This window comes from Pezoporus flaviventris, unplaced genomic scaffold (assembly GCF_033815535.1).
Source record: "Pezoporus flaviventris isolate CSIRO_AGI_PZ_B2104156 unplaced genomic scaffold, CSIRO_AGI_Pfla_v1 ptg000050l, whole genome shotgun sequence".
NCBI classification, from domain to species: Eukaryota; Metazoa; Chordata; class Aves; order Psittaciformes; family Psittacidae; genus Pezoporus; species Pezoporus flaviventris.
The window spans coordinates 494136-509026 of record NW_026892598.1 but is presented as its reverse complement, the minus strand read 5'-3'; the positions used below and the strand labels follow the sequence as shown (position 1 = coordinate 509026).

Below are 14891 nucleotides of genomic sequence, written 5' to 3'. Positions count from 1 at the left end.
TTCTCCCTCAGGTTTGTTAAATGGGAGGCAATGGCTGTGATGCTTTTATAGTGAGCATCTTTAATCTACTTTCCATGCCAACACCCACAGCCTGCCTTAAAAAGTCATGTGCACAAAAAGGAAAAAAAAAAAACAAACAAACAAAAGCCCCCCCCCCAAAAAAAACTCTAGTATTTAAATCCACAAAGCTCAGGAAATAGAGTCTTAGAAGTGGTGCCTAGCTGTTGGAGCACATGTTGTAATCTAACCCGTTGGACCACCACCTAGGCACAAAAGGGAGGGGAAAAAAAAAAAAAAATAATAGAGATTCACTCTCTGCTGCATTCCATGGATTTTGTGGCTTTAAACCAGACCCTTGAAGTTTCGTGACTCTCCTGTATTATCTTTTACCCCCCTTACACTTAATCTCTTGGGGTGGGGGGAGAGGGAGCGCTAAAGGAAGTGGGAAACCTCATTTTCTTTGCCACAATAGAGCTGCTGTTAAACACCAACAACGTACAAACACAAACGTTTACTGAAAATATTAAACTCCATAGGTTAAAAATGTTTATTTTCTTAAAAAAAAAAACAACTGTATTCTCGAGGTACCAGTTCTAAAAGCAGTTCTAATGTACTCCTAGGTCACACAACTGCTAGGTCTGTTAAATATAGTATTACTGACTGTACAGGAAACTGATTAAGACATACACTTTAAGTGATCTGCACCAAGGTGGCCTCAGTGACCGCAAATGAGTGTGTGTTTGACAAAGCTTAGTTAAAACGATTTTTAAAGGGATCTCTCCCTTCTAGAGTCGACTGTCGAAATATTTATACATATATATGCATGCTTACCTTTAATCCTTTATCATTTTTTAATTAAACCAGCAAATCAAAATGCTGTTCCCACTCGTCTCAGCAACAGCTCTGTGTCTCATTTTACTTAAAGAGCAAGTGATCAAGAAGTAGAGCGCAAGTATCATCTCAGCCAGTATAAATCGGTCAGTAACGTATCTCCCCCTACTTTGGCACACGGATCAGAAGTCCTTTTTTTTGTTTGTTTGTTTAGGGTTGGGTTTTTTTCCCCTCCTTGTTTAAAGACCAAGAAAAAAAAAAAATGATGAGCCTCACAACTTTACCAGGTGGTAGGCAACATTCAGAACTGAAGCATCAAGGACCAGGTTTTTGTTTGTTTGCTTTTCCTGAATAAGCACCGAGAGGTAATAATCACCACAGTAATTTAAAAGAAAAAAAAAAAAAAAAATTGTTTCCCCAACTTCACACTCCGTCTTCAGCCCCGGACCTGGGAGCCATCCTCATCAGTAAGTAATGATCCCATGAAACAAACCCACAGGCGCCCGGGTGTTACAAGACAGAATGTGCTAACATCGGGATAAATTAGTGAAAGGGGGAAAGGAAAAAAAAGAAGAAAAGACTGAAAATCTGGGCTGGATTCTGCCTGTTAGTTGGGAAGTGGCATTTTTTTCGCCCGTCCTGACAGATCTGATTTCTTGAAATAACTTGAGGGGAAACGAGGGGAGGGAGAGACGAAGGGGGAGCGAGGAGGAGGAGCGGGAGGGGGGAATCACTGATCTGATAAACCGGTTATCAAAACATTTTGTAGGAGTGGGGGAAGGTCAGCGTGCTCTCTAACGAAGTATATTTTCCCATAAATACGATTTCAGAGGAGGGGTGGGGAGGGGGGTGTTTGCTGTCCCCGTGTTCCCCCAACTCGCCTCAATCAGCGCTTTGAAAAATAGTAACAATAAAAAGAAGGGGGAAAAAAGCATAGACAGTTTCAGATTGCTATCTCGGAAAATAAACAACAATAGTAATAATAATGAAAAACCCCGGGAGCTAGGGCTAATCAGTCACGCGGTAAGTAATTCGGTAATTAGAGTCCGAGGAGATAAAGCAGACGACATTTTTTCCAGTATAGATCGCTCCCACCTTGTCTTGGCAAACCTTGCAGCCTGCTCCAGGCCCCCCGCCCTCCCCAAGTAAGACTGTCTCGGAGCTTTAGCTTAGTATTTTTAATTAGCCGGCGATGGGAAGCTAAAAGCCGTAATGAATTGCCGGCGGTGGACGGCGGGAGGAGGGGTGAAGGCAAAGGGTGTGGGGGGGAGGGGCGCTCGCGGCAGCAGCGGCCAACCCCCGAGGCGCGGCGGTTCCGTTACAAAGTCACGTGAGGCCGGCAGGATCCATTGGCTGTCGTAAGAACGGGAACGGGTGACAAGCCGTGTCCCGGCAGCGCGGGGCGGCCCCGCACATGCACAACACCGCGAGGGGAGGGAGGCACTGCCACGCTCCCCCCGCCGTCGAGAGAGGGGGAAGGGGCGTCCTGGGGGTGCGGCGGCGGAGCGCTCCTGGTAAACCACCCGCACTCCCGGTGTCCCGGGGCTCTCGCTCCGGGATGCTCAACACCACCACCCCTCAGCGGCCCCCTGCCCGCGCCCACCGCTCTCCGGACGAGTGGGGCGCATTCTTGTCAGGAGCTGTGTCGCTGGAACCGCTCCCGCCTGGATAGCTAATACCGGAGAAAGGCACAATGCTTTTACGCCCCCCCAAGTGCACCGTCAAGTACGATTTGTGTGGCTACAGCGCTCTCGCCCTCTTATTTCCCTCAACTCATTCTGCTTGTGGGATTGTTCTTTCCTTCGTCTTCTTTCTAGAAGCCAAAAATACATCCTTAGTTGTCTCAACTCCCAGAACTCTTTAGCACTCCCCTTTGCAGAGAAAAAAAAAAAAAAAAACCCACACAAAAATCCCCTCTAAGTGCTAGAGACACACCACGCAACCGTACTTACGGTCTGTATTGGATCGAGTTGACCTTTTCCTTCTAACATTGAGTGTGTTTTTGTTGCAGCCGCTTTTTATTTTAGGGAAGAAAAATAAAAAACCACCCTACTATCTTCCAACAGATTTATTGTGCTTGGAAGAAGAGAGCACCAGATAACCGTGAACCTTCCTTTCTCTCTATAAGCGAAATTAAAGCAAACCCGGCGGCGGGGGCTGGTGAGAAGGGAAGGCAGGACCCGCACCGGCCCCTCGAGGGCTGGCCGGCGGGCGCAGGGGCCGCGGGGCGGCCGGGGCAGGGGAGCGCGGTACCTGAGAGGGACTTTTCTTTGTTCACAATGCCCTTACCCTGCCGGCCAATCAGGAGCCAGCTTTTATGAAACTGGGCTCTCTGATTGGTCCGCCGCTCCTCCTGCCTGCCGGCGAGGGTGAAACACACGCACACTGTACACACAGGCGTTACGCGCCCCCCCCCCCCCCAATCCCTCTTCTCCTCACCCCCACCAAGAAAAACCCTCTCCCATCGCTCTCCAGCTCTCAGCCTGCGCCGAGCTGCAGCGGGCAGCCTCTCGCTGCAGCCAGATACAAATCATGTTTCCTTTTCAATTACCTCATATAACATTTAGGGCTTAGGAAAAAGGAAAAAAGATAGAGGAAGGTGGGGCAAAAAAATCAGAAAACCAGTGTGGAGAGTATCTCTGCCAAGACTCACACGTTGGGAGGAAGACTCCCTCATTTCGTTTTAATTTCAGGGCAGTTTTCGGAGCGATGATAAATGAGTTTTCTGTGCCGGTTTCAGAGGCAATTTAGAACCTCACTCATAATTTTTAAATGCCCCTCATTCAATATTATAACAGCTTGTAGCCAGCGAGAGAGGGCTGCTGGTACACATGCAATTATTTTCGTGCTTAGTGGAGGAAAAAAGCAAGCACTGTCTGGAGGAAGGGGCCGAAGCCCTGCTCGTGGGGAAGCACCCAAACCAGCCCTTAACCCTTGCATGCCCTCCCCCCCCCCCCCCCCCCCATTTTGTATCATGTTCATTCTTACAATATGACTTAAGTTGTGCAGGTCAGGTTTAGTCTTTCTTTCCCCCCCCCCCCCCCTCCCCTTTGGGGGGGGGGGGGGGCAGAACATAGCCTTTTTGTCTCTGGGCTACTGATTTACGGCTGCGGGTGCTGTGGTGTGAATGCCGGCGACCCTGTAACCACCGCGCGACCATACTTTCACAGGAATTAGTAACACAAATCTTCCCTATCGGGCTTTGTGTGGCTCGAAAATATCCCCCTTAATCATTCCTTTTGTTTAGGTTGGGAGCCATTATGCTACACCACTGCGTTAAATTGCGTTTAACCCTTCGCAGGCGGGAGGGTGGGGTGGTGGAAGGGGAAAGGAGGACTGCCCGCCGCCGGGCCGGGGGTCGGGCTCCGATAGCTCTCATGGCCCTGAGCGCTTTTTTCTTTCTTACATTTTCCCTGGTTTTCCCCTTTTTCCCTTGATTTCCCTGTGAAATTTTTTTTCCCTGCCAGACACGCGCTGCCCAGGTCAGGGTGTCTGTAGGGAAGTCACAGGGTAGCGTTTACCGCGTTCCGCACACCCGCGCCAGGGTAGGGAAACGCATTTTCGTACCTCCTCCAGCCGAGCGGGACGCGAGGTGCCCTCGTCGCCTAACGGTGCGGTACCGGAGGGGCAAAGCGTGCTCGCTGCCGGCCACTGGGGACCGACACACAAGATCGGGGGCGAGGCCAGTGGGGGTAAAAGCCACCATGAGCAGCGTCCCTGGGGGAATGCTGCCCTCAGGTCACCATCACCCCGAGGGCACCAAGACGCACTCCCTCGTGGGGCCCTGAGCTAGCCCGGGGACAACCAGCTCCGTTCCTCCCGGAGTAAAAACCCTTCCCCCTCAGCGGCTCCGGGGAAGTTCACTGCCAGGGAAGTCCTGGATCACATTAATTTCTTAAGCCATTACAAAGGGAAAAAAAACCAAACTTTAATGAAAAATAGAAGCACCGAGTATGAGTAGCGCAGACGAGAAACGCCACGGTGCAAACGCGTCCCTAACTTCCTGCCGTGGCCTTCCGACAACGCTGGGATTATGGGATGGAAGGAGCTCAGCAAGGGGCTGCAGACACGGCTGGAGCATTGGTGAGGCCCACTCGTGACTAGGCACTAGCAGTTTAGGCTGGGGAACACACACGACCGTGCTGATGTTACAGGTACTGAAAATCACGGATTCCCCGGGATAACTTTTGGGTGATTTTACTCAACTGGTTAAGCAAAAATGTTCAGGTCAGCAACGCCAGGCCTACTTTTTTGTTTTAGTTTACTTAGTTGTATTAGTTTAGTTAGTTAGTTTAGTTTAGTTAGTTGTGTTTAGTTTACTTAGTTCCTGTTTCTTTACAATGTGTTTTTCATATTTAGGTAATGACCCTGATTTTTCAGTATCGACCTCTGTTTAGACATGTTTCACTTTGGACTGCAAAATTACAGTCATTTTCACATTATTATACAGTGAGTAGGAGATAGTTTGTATTTAGCAGTGGGTGGGGGAAAGGGGTATTATGGGAAGCGATCTGCTACGGTCAGCACATAATTTCAGCCCAAAGAAAACTGCTTCTGAATAGATGGTCTGTTTACTAGCCAAAGAACAGCCGCTGGGAGAGACTGCAAAAATGCCTCTGCTTTATCTGCGCTACATCATCACTTTAATTTCTAAAAAGCGGCTGTCAGTGGGAGAGACGTTTCTCTAGCCAGAGCTGCCAGATGATGGGCTTGTGACAAAATTCAGAGCTGAGACTCTTTTACCTCCTGGCTTTTGTGTACGGCTACACGGGGAAGGAGCCACTCCAAGGCACTACGTGAGTTGCAGAAGCTTTATATACCCGTTTTATTCACCCGTTTCTGTGGCAGAACAGCCTGAGGGCCGGTGGTGCCTCTTCAGAACCCAATTCCCAGGAATGGCTGCAAAAAGACCACTGACCTCATACCATCCTGCCCAGGAGGAACTGCCCCAGGTGCAGAAGGAGGCCGGTGACCACCGTGTGACTTATTTTCGCCTTCATTTATGACCGCTTGCCAAAATTAAACTACAACTTTGCATTCATGCACGTTTTACAAGGCAGAGGGCCAACAAATTAGTGATGTTTGTCTAAAATAGGAAATCTGTCTTTAATTAATGCAGCTTCAGACCACTAATACTCCCAACGCGTTCCCATTCACACCCCCCGTCCGCCCCTCCCCTTCTTCATTTTCCTGCTCTCGCCAGACACTCATACACGCTAATGAAGACCCAGGCTTCCTCCGGCCGAAGCTCTGCACAGCGGCCACCCCGTGCCCGGCCCCCTCTCCCGGTCCAGCTCCCCCGCCGAGCCCTGCGTCCCCGCCCACCAGCACTCTGGGCGCGGATCGGGCAGTGACCAATCAGCTCTTCAGAAATCGCTTTGCCGCGCTCTCATTGGCTGAGGCTGGTCGGGGGTGTGCGGCTGGCGGCGGGGCTGACTGCGGGGTTAGCGGGTCAGTCTCACCACTGGTCCCCCGAAATACCTGTACCCGCAGGGGGGAAGTAAGGGCTGCAACGAGTACTTACTCACCTACAAGTACGGGAAGGGCTGTTTTCCACCCTTGCCTGTGCCCCCGTCCGCTAGTAGGGCCAACTGCAAGGTGTAGTAATGTCTAAATGAGGACGCTACATCTGACGTCATCTGCAGCTGAGTCTCAGCTACCTCCCCTCAGACGACCTCTTCCAACCGTACCCTTTGTTCCTGCGTTTCCTGTCGCAGAGGTACGCGTGTGTGCAGACGTTTTCCGTATCGCATACAGCACGTCCACGACGGTGACACCGTCCTACGGTTCTTAACCGGGCACTGAGCACAGGACAAAAACCTATTTCAAGTTCCTACTTGCCAGATCGATTAGGTAAACAATAGGTGACGTTTCTCTTGTATGCAACGTTTTGCCCATAAAGAGTTTCCTTACAGCAGACTCGACAGCAGTCCCTGGGAAATTTAACATACTGATCTGAAAATTTTGGGTTAGCACATCGTTAAAGTCCTCAGAATTTATCGCATAGTCTTGTGGATAAACTTTTAATTGATGTGCACAAACTGCTATCTCTGTGGATTAGTTGTGGATAATTTATTATGGTGTTGCAGACTGCCAGTGATCCACAGACCAGTGTGGGAACTGGTGATTAAAACATACAGTCAGGTTATTATACACTTGGCAGATACTTAGATACTACATTCTTTTTCTACAGAGGCAATGCTAATAACATTTTCTTCTTTTTTAGAACAGTCCAAAGACTCTTTTACATTTATCTGAACATTCACAAGGAGTCTCAGTTTGATATCTGATCTAAAGGTCAGTGTCTCTGATGTTTCAGCACACAAATAGAGGTTATATATGGAAACAAAGTACTGCTGTGTTGTTTATAGAAGAGCAACAAAAATGGCCTGGCAACTGGAGGAAATGATTTATGAAAGACTTGTGTGTGTGTATGTGTGTTTATTTGGGGCCAGGGAGAGAGTGTAAAAGGTGCTCTCATCCTTCTGAGAGCACAGGGGGGAAGATAAGCAAAGAAGAAACAAAACCCACCAAATGAAGTGTTGAAGACTGTTTTTAAAAATCGTAGCAGTGTAATATGCTAATCAGTGAAATAAATAATGTCCCAAAGGAAGTTCTTAAGTCACATTGCACAGGGTTGAAAATTAGGCTGGAAAAAGCACTAAAAATAAATACTATGGGGAATGACTCCATTTTGGCATTAGAACTGGACTGAATAACCTAGTAAGTGTTTTCCATTTTGTAACTTAACTCTTCTGTGAAGTTCTGCTGTAGAATTTGAACTATAAACCTTTTACCCTAATATGAATATAGCCTTTGGTTCACTGTATAGATGCTCAATTTCTCCTCAAGTAATTTAAACAACAGCTTATTTATTTATGTAGTGCATTGAGTAGACATTCAGATAATATTACAAATGTGTTTCTTGCTTAATAGGCTGTGTGTGATGAGAAGCAGGCAATACATGTTAAAATCTGTTATGGCCTTTTGTTATAGCTTTAGTACTCAATTACACCATGTGTTTTTTACAGCTACTTTCATTCAAAATAATGTTTTACAGTCAATTATAATTTTTCATAGAAATGATGGATGCAGATTCAATATTTTAGATGAGCACCAAGCATCCTTGTTAGAGCAGTGCTAAGGTGGAAAAAGTTAAAAGGCCAGTGGCTGGGTGCCCTACTTAGATTTTCCAAGAGAACAGATGAGCATGGGGAAGTGAAACTGAGGTTTAGGGAATAGGATTGGATTGTTTTATTACAGAGAAGGCTAGGAATCATAGGACAGCGAGGGGGAAGATGAGTCTTGAAGTGGAATTTGCAGAGATGTAGCTGGTGTCTGCAGCAGAAGTGGCAGTGGGAAAGTTTTGTCCAGTAAGAAAGTAGAGCAAGAAGTATGATGTGGGATGAACATGAGAAATAGGCCAGAGATTAGATCAGATGGTACATACTAGGAGAAAGAAAGATGATTAAAAGGCAGAGTGTGTACTGGTTGTTGAAGGGAGTAACGAATCTGTAGAAGTTTTCAAAGCCAAGGTTAGGTGTGTCATCCTTTTGGGAGGAATGAGGAAGCATGTTGCTACATTTTTGATAGCAGCTTGAAGGGGAATGACCCTGAAAACTCACCAAAGAAGTTGCCAAAGAAGTATGTGTTTTGGAGTTGGTAAACGTAAAACTACATCTGGTAGACGTAAAAACTGCAGAGATGTGGAAGGAGAAAATAAATGCTCTGAGGCACGATGAATGTGTGTGAGAGATCTTGTCTTAACCAGGCCAAGAGGCATTTTACCAAATGAAGCTTGTGGGCCGCTGGAGCTGCAAGTGAGGACAGTATCCCTAAGACTTCCCTGTATCTACCAGAGGAGGAAACCATGGCCTTTTGATTTCCTGACTGGCCTTGTTGCTGTTGTCTTGTTTCCTTTACTGTACTTGAGGCAGGAGGATAGAAACACACAGAGCGTTTTGTACCTTCAGATGCAGAAGAAGAAGGGACCTGCTGGAAAAGATGCATGGAAAAGGCAGTAGGAAAGAAGGAGATGGGAATTTGAGACCAGGAGCGTGAGACAAAAAAGAGAACAGTGTAAACACAAAAGGAGAAGGATGATCTTATTAGTGCAGAGGAATTGGGGCAGTCTGTTCTCAGCTGTCTCACTTCCCTTGGGAAGTTCATGGTACTTCTGTCTGTGACTTGGCCATCTTGCCTTGAAACGGTAACAAAAACAATGCATGAATGTAAAAGATTCCTTAATTCCTCAACCAAAATAACACAGCTGTTTTTTAGTGGGGGGACAGCCTGGATCAGTGAAGTATTACTCACTTTCAAGGTTGACATTCTCTATGGAGCTACCTGGAATGTTGCAGAACTGCATTCTTGATGTTCAGGAAGACCCATCCAGCCTTTAAATATATTCCGCACAGGTAGGATTGCAGAAGTTTAATTTAAAATGAGAAGAAGCCCGATAGATTAAGAAAATGACAAGAAAAGAAGCTCTGAGAATTAGAAGTTCAGTGGTAAGGAATATCAAATCACAAAAAATTTTAATGTTGTGAGAATTTCCCGCAAAAGGCAATAAATCACCTGAGAATCCGGAAAATTTTATACAGCATTTGAAACGTTTTCAGTGATGTCTTACCCTATGAATGTATGGTATGTGTACAGTACTGCAGAGGACTTGTTCCAAGTACTCCTTGGTTCAACATCTAGGAGTTGAACCACAGCAGGGGCTATGAAAATTAGCTGGTGTTCCACACCACAGCTGTGATTGAAGATAATAGCAAATACCATCATCGCTGGCTGATCATTCTTCTTTGGGAAGAAAGTTACAAGTGTAGCTAAACTGAGTGCATTGCTTGTATCATTCTTTTAAAGCACTGGAATGGACTTGAGCTGGCACTGTTCATGTCAGACACAAGGCAGAGGTGGTCTGTTCTTGCTGGTGAGCCTCTGCACAATCTGGGCTTTGAAACCCATGGGTCTTTTCAGCACGGTGCTTTTATTTTCTCACTTGCAGTTTCCTGTAACAAGGATTACTTATCTCTCAGCGTGCCCTAAGGACTATGTTTGTTAAGCATATTGAGATCGAGTGTAATGTGATTAACAACATCTGCATTAGATTTAGACATGTGTATTGCAAATGAGTACTATTCAAGCAGACCTTCACCTACTGCAACTGCTCTCTTCTTTGGGACTACAGAAAAGGCAGTCACACACAGGTCCCAGCTTTATCTGCCTTATATAAAGATGCTCTGTGCTTCCAAACCTTTCAAGAGGAGATGGCAGCAGACTTCTTTGTCTTACTCCCTGAAAAGTCAATGGGATGTGAAAAAATACATGATGTACATTTCATAATTCTGGCTACAGAAGTCTTGGGAACTTAGGAGACGCTCAAGGGATCCTTCTGAAGCCTGTTTTCTGTGGTGTCCTGAAGGCACAAGTGCTATTTTTTGAACTGTCTTCCCACAGAAATACTAGGAAAGAACTTGGAAGAAATGCCGAGAGGATCACTGCTTCTACAGAGAGTATTCCAGCTCATAGTCACGCCCAACAGAAGATTTCCAAATTGTACTTAAAAGACAATGATACTTATGAATTACTCCCTACCCTGGACCATGAAATAGTATTTGCAGAGTACATAATCCTCCTTATCTTCCTTTCCATATTTAAACTTTAGGAATTAATGACATAATTTTTATTTTAAAATTTTGCTTCTCAATTTTCTGCTTCTATAAATGCACAAATGTAATATCCTCAGAATCAAAACACTTGTGTTAAAATTTTACCCAAATAAAGGTTTTATAGCTTTTAAACAGTGTTGCTGTTTTTTCATTTTAATAATGGTATTAAAAAGTATCTGTAAATACACTGAGATTGATAACAAGTATTAAAATGCAGTGGTTTTTATTTGGAGAAATGAATTTGCGTGAACTATTTCTAGCTGTAAATGTTTTTATCTAACACTCTCTATTTTGCTGGTTAGAAGCATTCTTCTGAGGTCAAATAAAAATTTGTAATCAAATGCAGCCCAACTTTCTCTTTTACTGCTGTTCAAAATGGTGAACCAGTTCTGAAATATAATGTTAGTATATTAGAACAGTTAGCACTGAGGTCAAGGCTTTTTGACAAAAAAAAAACCCGCACAAAAACAAAAAAATAAAGTGCACTTTTTCAGGAGACTGCTCACTACTTTTGTTATCTTTTTTTTTTAAAAAAAAAATACAGGGTTATAATTTTTTTTTTAGGGAAAATATTGTTGGCAGGAATGCATTGCAAGTGCACAAAGTGGACAATGCCTTCTAGGTGATTATTTTACAAGTGTGAGAACTATGTGAGAACTGTGCCAGTGTTCCTTTCTTCCACATGCTTCGCAGTGAGGAAGAATGCTAGTGTGACCCTAAGCAGAAAATATGAAGCCCTAAGTATTATCTCCCAACATCTTATCATGTTCGCATAGTTCAGAATGATCAGAAACTTCCAGGGGTACAGTGCTGTATTCACACACAGTGTCAGAACAACTCAGATTGCAGATAATTGTTCCTAAATTCAGTTCTCCAGAAGGTATTTATAGAAAGAGCTTTGAGTAAAATGTGATTGTGTTCCTTTATTTCTCTTCATTTTAGCCTTATTAAAAGGAGAAACTATGCATCTGAAAAGAAAAACATGAAGAGGACACCCCATTGCCATTACTTTGGAGAACTGAGAGGTGGAGAATGAAAAAGCTATTGGTCTCAGTTTTACTATCACAATGGCCTTTTATGAGAGGGATTAGCTATGCCTAGAGCTGGTGCAGCATTCAGTGCTGCCCTGGACAACAATCTGGAAAGAAAGACGGTAAAAATCAGTTTGTCATAAGGTTAAATCACCACAGACTAACTAGATTGGCTTTTCAGATTGTTTTTTATTTGGAGAAATGAGGAAAAACAGAAAGAGAGAAATACGGCTTAAAAGCTGATTAGTTGGGATTTGGTTTTTTCCTTCTCTTTTTTTTTTTTTTCCTCCAAGATGTAGCATTCAGAAAACATGTTGGGCGACTTGAGGCACTAAAAAGATCAGTCTTTGGTTGTTGAATGAAAGACTGTTGTGCATGTGACTCACATACTAAACAGAAATCTGCCTTCAAAGCCTGTTTTACTGCCTAATTATATATACACAAAATGTAGCTGTCTGTTTCAATCAAATCCTAGGAAAAAGACAAAACCTCCATTTATGATGCAATTTTCATGGGTTTTCATAACCTTAAAACACATGCTACTAATGCAAAAGGGTGAAGTACAGCTGCAAGGTCCAGATAAGGCACCAATGATTGGTTTTTTTGCCTTGTAATTATTACTTTATAAAGACATTATACCTCCTACTAAGAATGAGGAAAATTAGTGTTATCTTCTGTTTAGACTTTTTTTGTTTGTTTTTTTTTTTTTTCCTAAGGTGTTCACACACACCGCCCTCCCCCCCCCCCCCCCCCGTCTTCTTGTTATACATTTCAGGAGCAGCCAGCAGCTCTGGAAAGAACTTTTAAGTAGCCTCTGTTAATAACAAGTTTCCAGAAGCGATCTAGGAATTCCAACCCTCTGCAAGCCTTTGTATTACACTGAGCACTCCGTATGAACAAAACCAAATATAGGGTGAAAGAATGAACCATAAAATATAATTGCTGGCAATCAGCTCTCTTGGAAACTTTCAAGCTGGATGACATGTGTGAGCCATTTCTTTTATGAGACAAAAAAACTCAATTTGATTTCAGCTTTTTGTGCAGTAATGTATGTGCATCTATGAGTGTATGTACATACATACGTATATGATTTTTCTTAATCATTCAGAATTCTTTTTTTAATAACTTCAACTGTAAAGTTTGATAAGCCATTACTAATTTAAATCCTCTTCCAGATACAAATCATTAAAATGAAGTGATGTTTTAATGGTTTATCCAATATGTATGTAATTGGCCCCTAAAAGTTTCTTGCTCTGAAGACACTACTGGATGTCTCCCTGGGAGACTGAAGTGATAGAGGCAGACATTTACTCTGCAGATCAGTGTGCCAGTGGAAGAGGTACTGCCCATCATCTCCTTGGGGACAGGACATCATAATCTTCCTGATTTGAGCACTCCCTAGACTATTCCAGCCAAAATTAGACAAATTAGGAAGACTGTATTTTCTCCACTGTAAGTAGTTCAGCACAGGCAGAAGTGAGTTACAGGGGCGTTTACTGGGAGAGGTGAAGTTTAGTAATTTCTTGGAAGAGGCAGGGAAATACAGTGATAAACAAGTCACAGTAGACTTAGAAAATATTTCATCTACAGTGGCTGTTTACAGCCTGATAGTCATATCCTGGAGCTGCCTCTATTGTTGTTAAGCCATTGATTCTAGTAGAAAATTCTTGCTAATTACTAGAGGGAATAAGGTCAAAACTGATCACTGAAAGTTTAATTCAAACCCACATGTTCTGTCCCAGTCACTCGCCGTGCTTGTGCTCACAAAAAAAAAAGCTGGTCTTTCTAAAACTAGGCAATGTCTGTTAATGACAGAATTAATTAGGTAAGGGGCCCGACATGTTCTGATGTGCAATGTATGTGCATTCAGGCAAAAGAAGTTTGCTGGCAAACCTTTCTCCCACCTAATCAGTGTCTAGTAATTTGAAGTCTTGACATAATGCAGCGACTGGGGTGAATGGGTAAGGTTTAGGAGTCCCGGTTGATGTGGCAGGCTTGCAGTACTTCTGAATGTCCCGGCAAATAGGTATCCAACCCACATGGATTGTGTCTTCTCTCTCCCAGACGGCTTACAATGGAGGCTTGTTGGACATAATGACTGTACTTTAGCTGGACAATAGGCATGCTAAGGAGATTAGCTGAAGCTACTTCCCTTACCTGCCTGGAGGGAGGGAATTTGGAGAACAAACACAGAACAAAAGACTTCTATGGATCTAGTGAAGTTACTGCGAAGTATGCAGGGGTGTGACTTTACAGCACACTAACTGCTGCACACTTTCTCACGCGGGTATCCTTTGTGCAGGGTGAGGGTGCAGCTCAGCCAGACACTTGAGCTGCTCTAACAGCTTGCTGCTGCCAAAAGGGGCAGTCCTATTCTTCAGTCCCTGTTTTCCCACTTTTTCTCCATCCTTTTTCAAGCTGTGTGGTCTCATCCTCTCCATTGCACAGCTCTGGCGCTCATTTGACCCCTAAGTGAATCAGTGGAGTTTGTTAAGCCAACAAAAACCTGTTGACTGTTTTGTGGGGTTAGTTTGAATCAGCTCACTCTGCAATCAGAAGAGCGGTTTGTCACCTCTAAGGGGGTCTCTGGCAGGATGCAGGTTAGGTGGGAGCAAGGGAGAGGAAGTTGAGGGCTGAACAGGCCAGGACCACCCCTTTTAGTTGCAGTGAACCATTAAACTGGGTTATGTCATTTCATCTAACTATACCATAAGGACAGAGACCTGCTTCTTCTCAGACTGCTGTCCCAGCTGCCATCAGCAAATCTGTGGGCTTTGATTGCTAAAAAATCCCCATTCTAAACATAAGCCAATCATTTTGCTGGGAGCAGACTAAGATACACTCATGAAAGCACCTCATTCAGAGGACCAGGTAAAAACTTCTGGTACCTATGGCTAGAAACCATTTTGTCTGGCATGGCTGCAGTGGAAAGAAATGACCTGCCTCTGTCCTCAGAGCATCTGCAGTGTGCAGGATTTAGTGCAGAAGAATGACTGTCCTATAAATTCACAATTTTACGGTAACTTCCTCACTGAAGGAAAAAAAGAAAAAAAAAAGGAGCAAAGAAATCAAGGCGTTGGAACATGGACTTACAGAGATGCATGGGAAATCCTAGGCAAAGGAAGAGAAGAAATAACTTGTTTTTATAAAAGAGCAGAAAGGTTTGGCTGTTAGATCAATATACGTAATAGATGATGAGCTGAGCTGAAGGCAGTAAATGGTTGGGAAGACAAATGGTTTGGAAGAGTCACACAGAATATTCTGGACCAGGCCATTGGCTACAGAAGAATGTTCCAAAATGGTAAGAAATCAGGAGTAAGGAAATAATTACACAAATTGCTGTTTCTTGTCTTGG

At 44.3% G+C, this 14891-nt stretch overlaps 1 protein-coding gene across 6 annotated transcripts in view; it reads right to left on the bottom strand.

Annotated features, from left to right (window-relative positions):
* ZNF608 (zinc finger protein 608) overlaps positions 1 to 3132 on the bottom strand; it is a 91663-nt gene extending 88531 nt beyond the window's left edge. For 2 of the 6 annotated variants that reach the window (XM_061468658.1, XM_061468659.1), the window contains exon 1: positions 2784 to 3131. The gene's annotated coding sequence lies outside the window, so the exon portion shown is untranslated. Of the gene's footprint in view, positions 1 to 831; positions 1044 to 2783 lie in introns of those variants that run through there. The other 4 variants (XM_061468655.1, XM_061468657.1, XM_061468660.1 and 1 more) reach the window with 3 other exon arrangements.
* Between the last annotated feature and the right edge of the window lie 11759 nt (positions 3133 to 14891).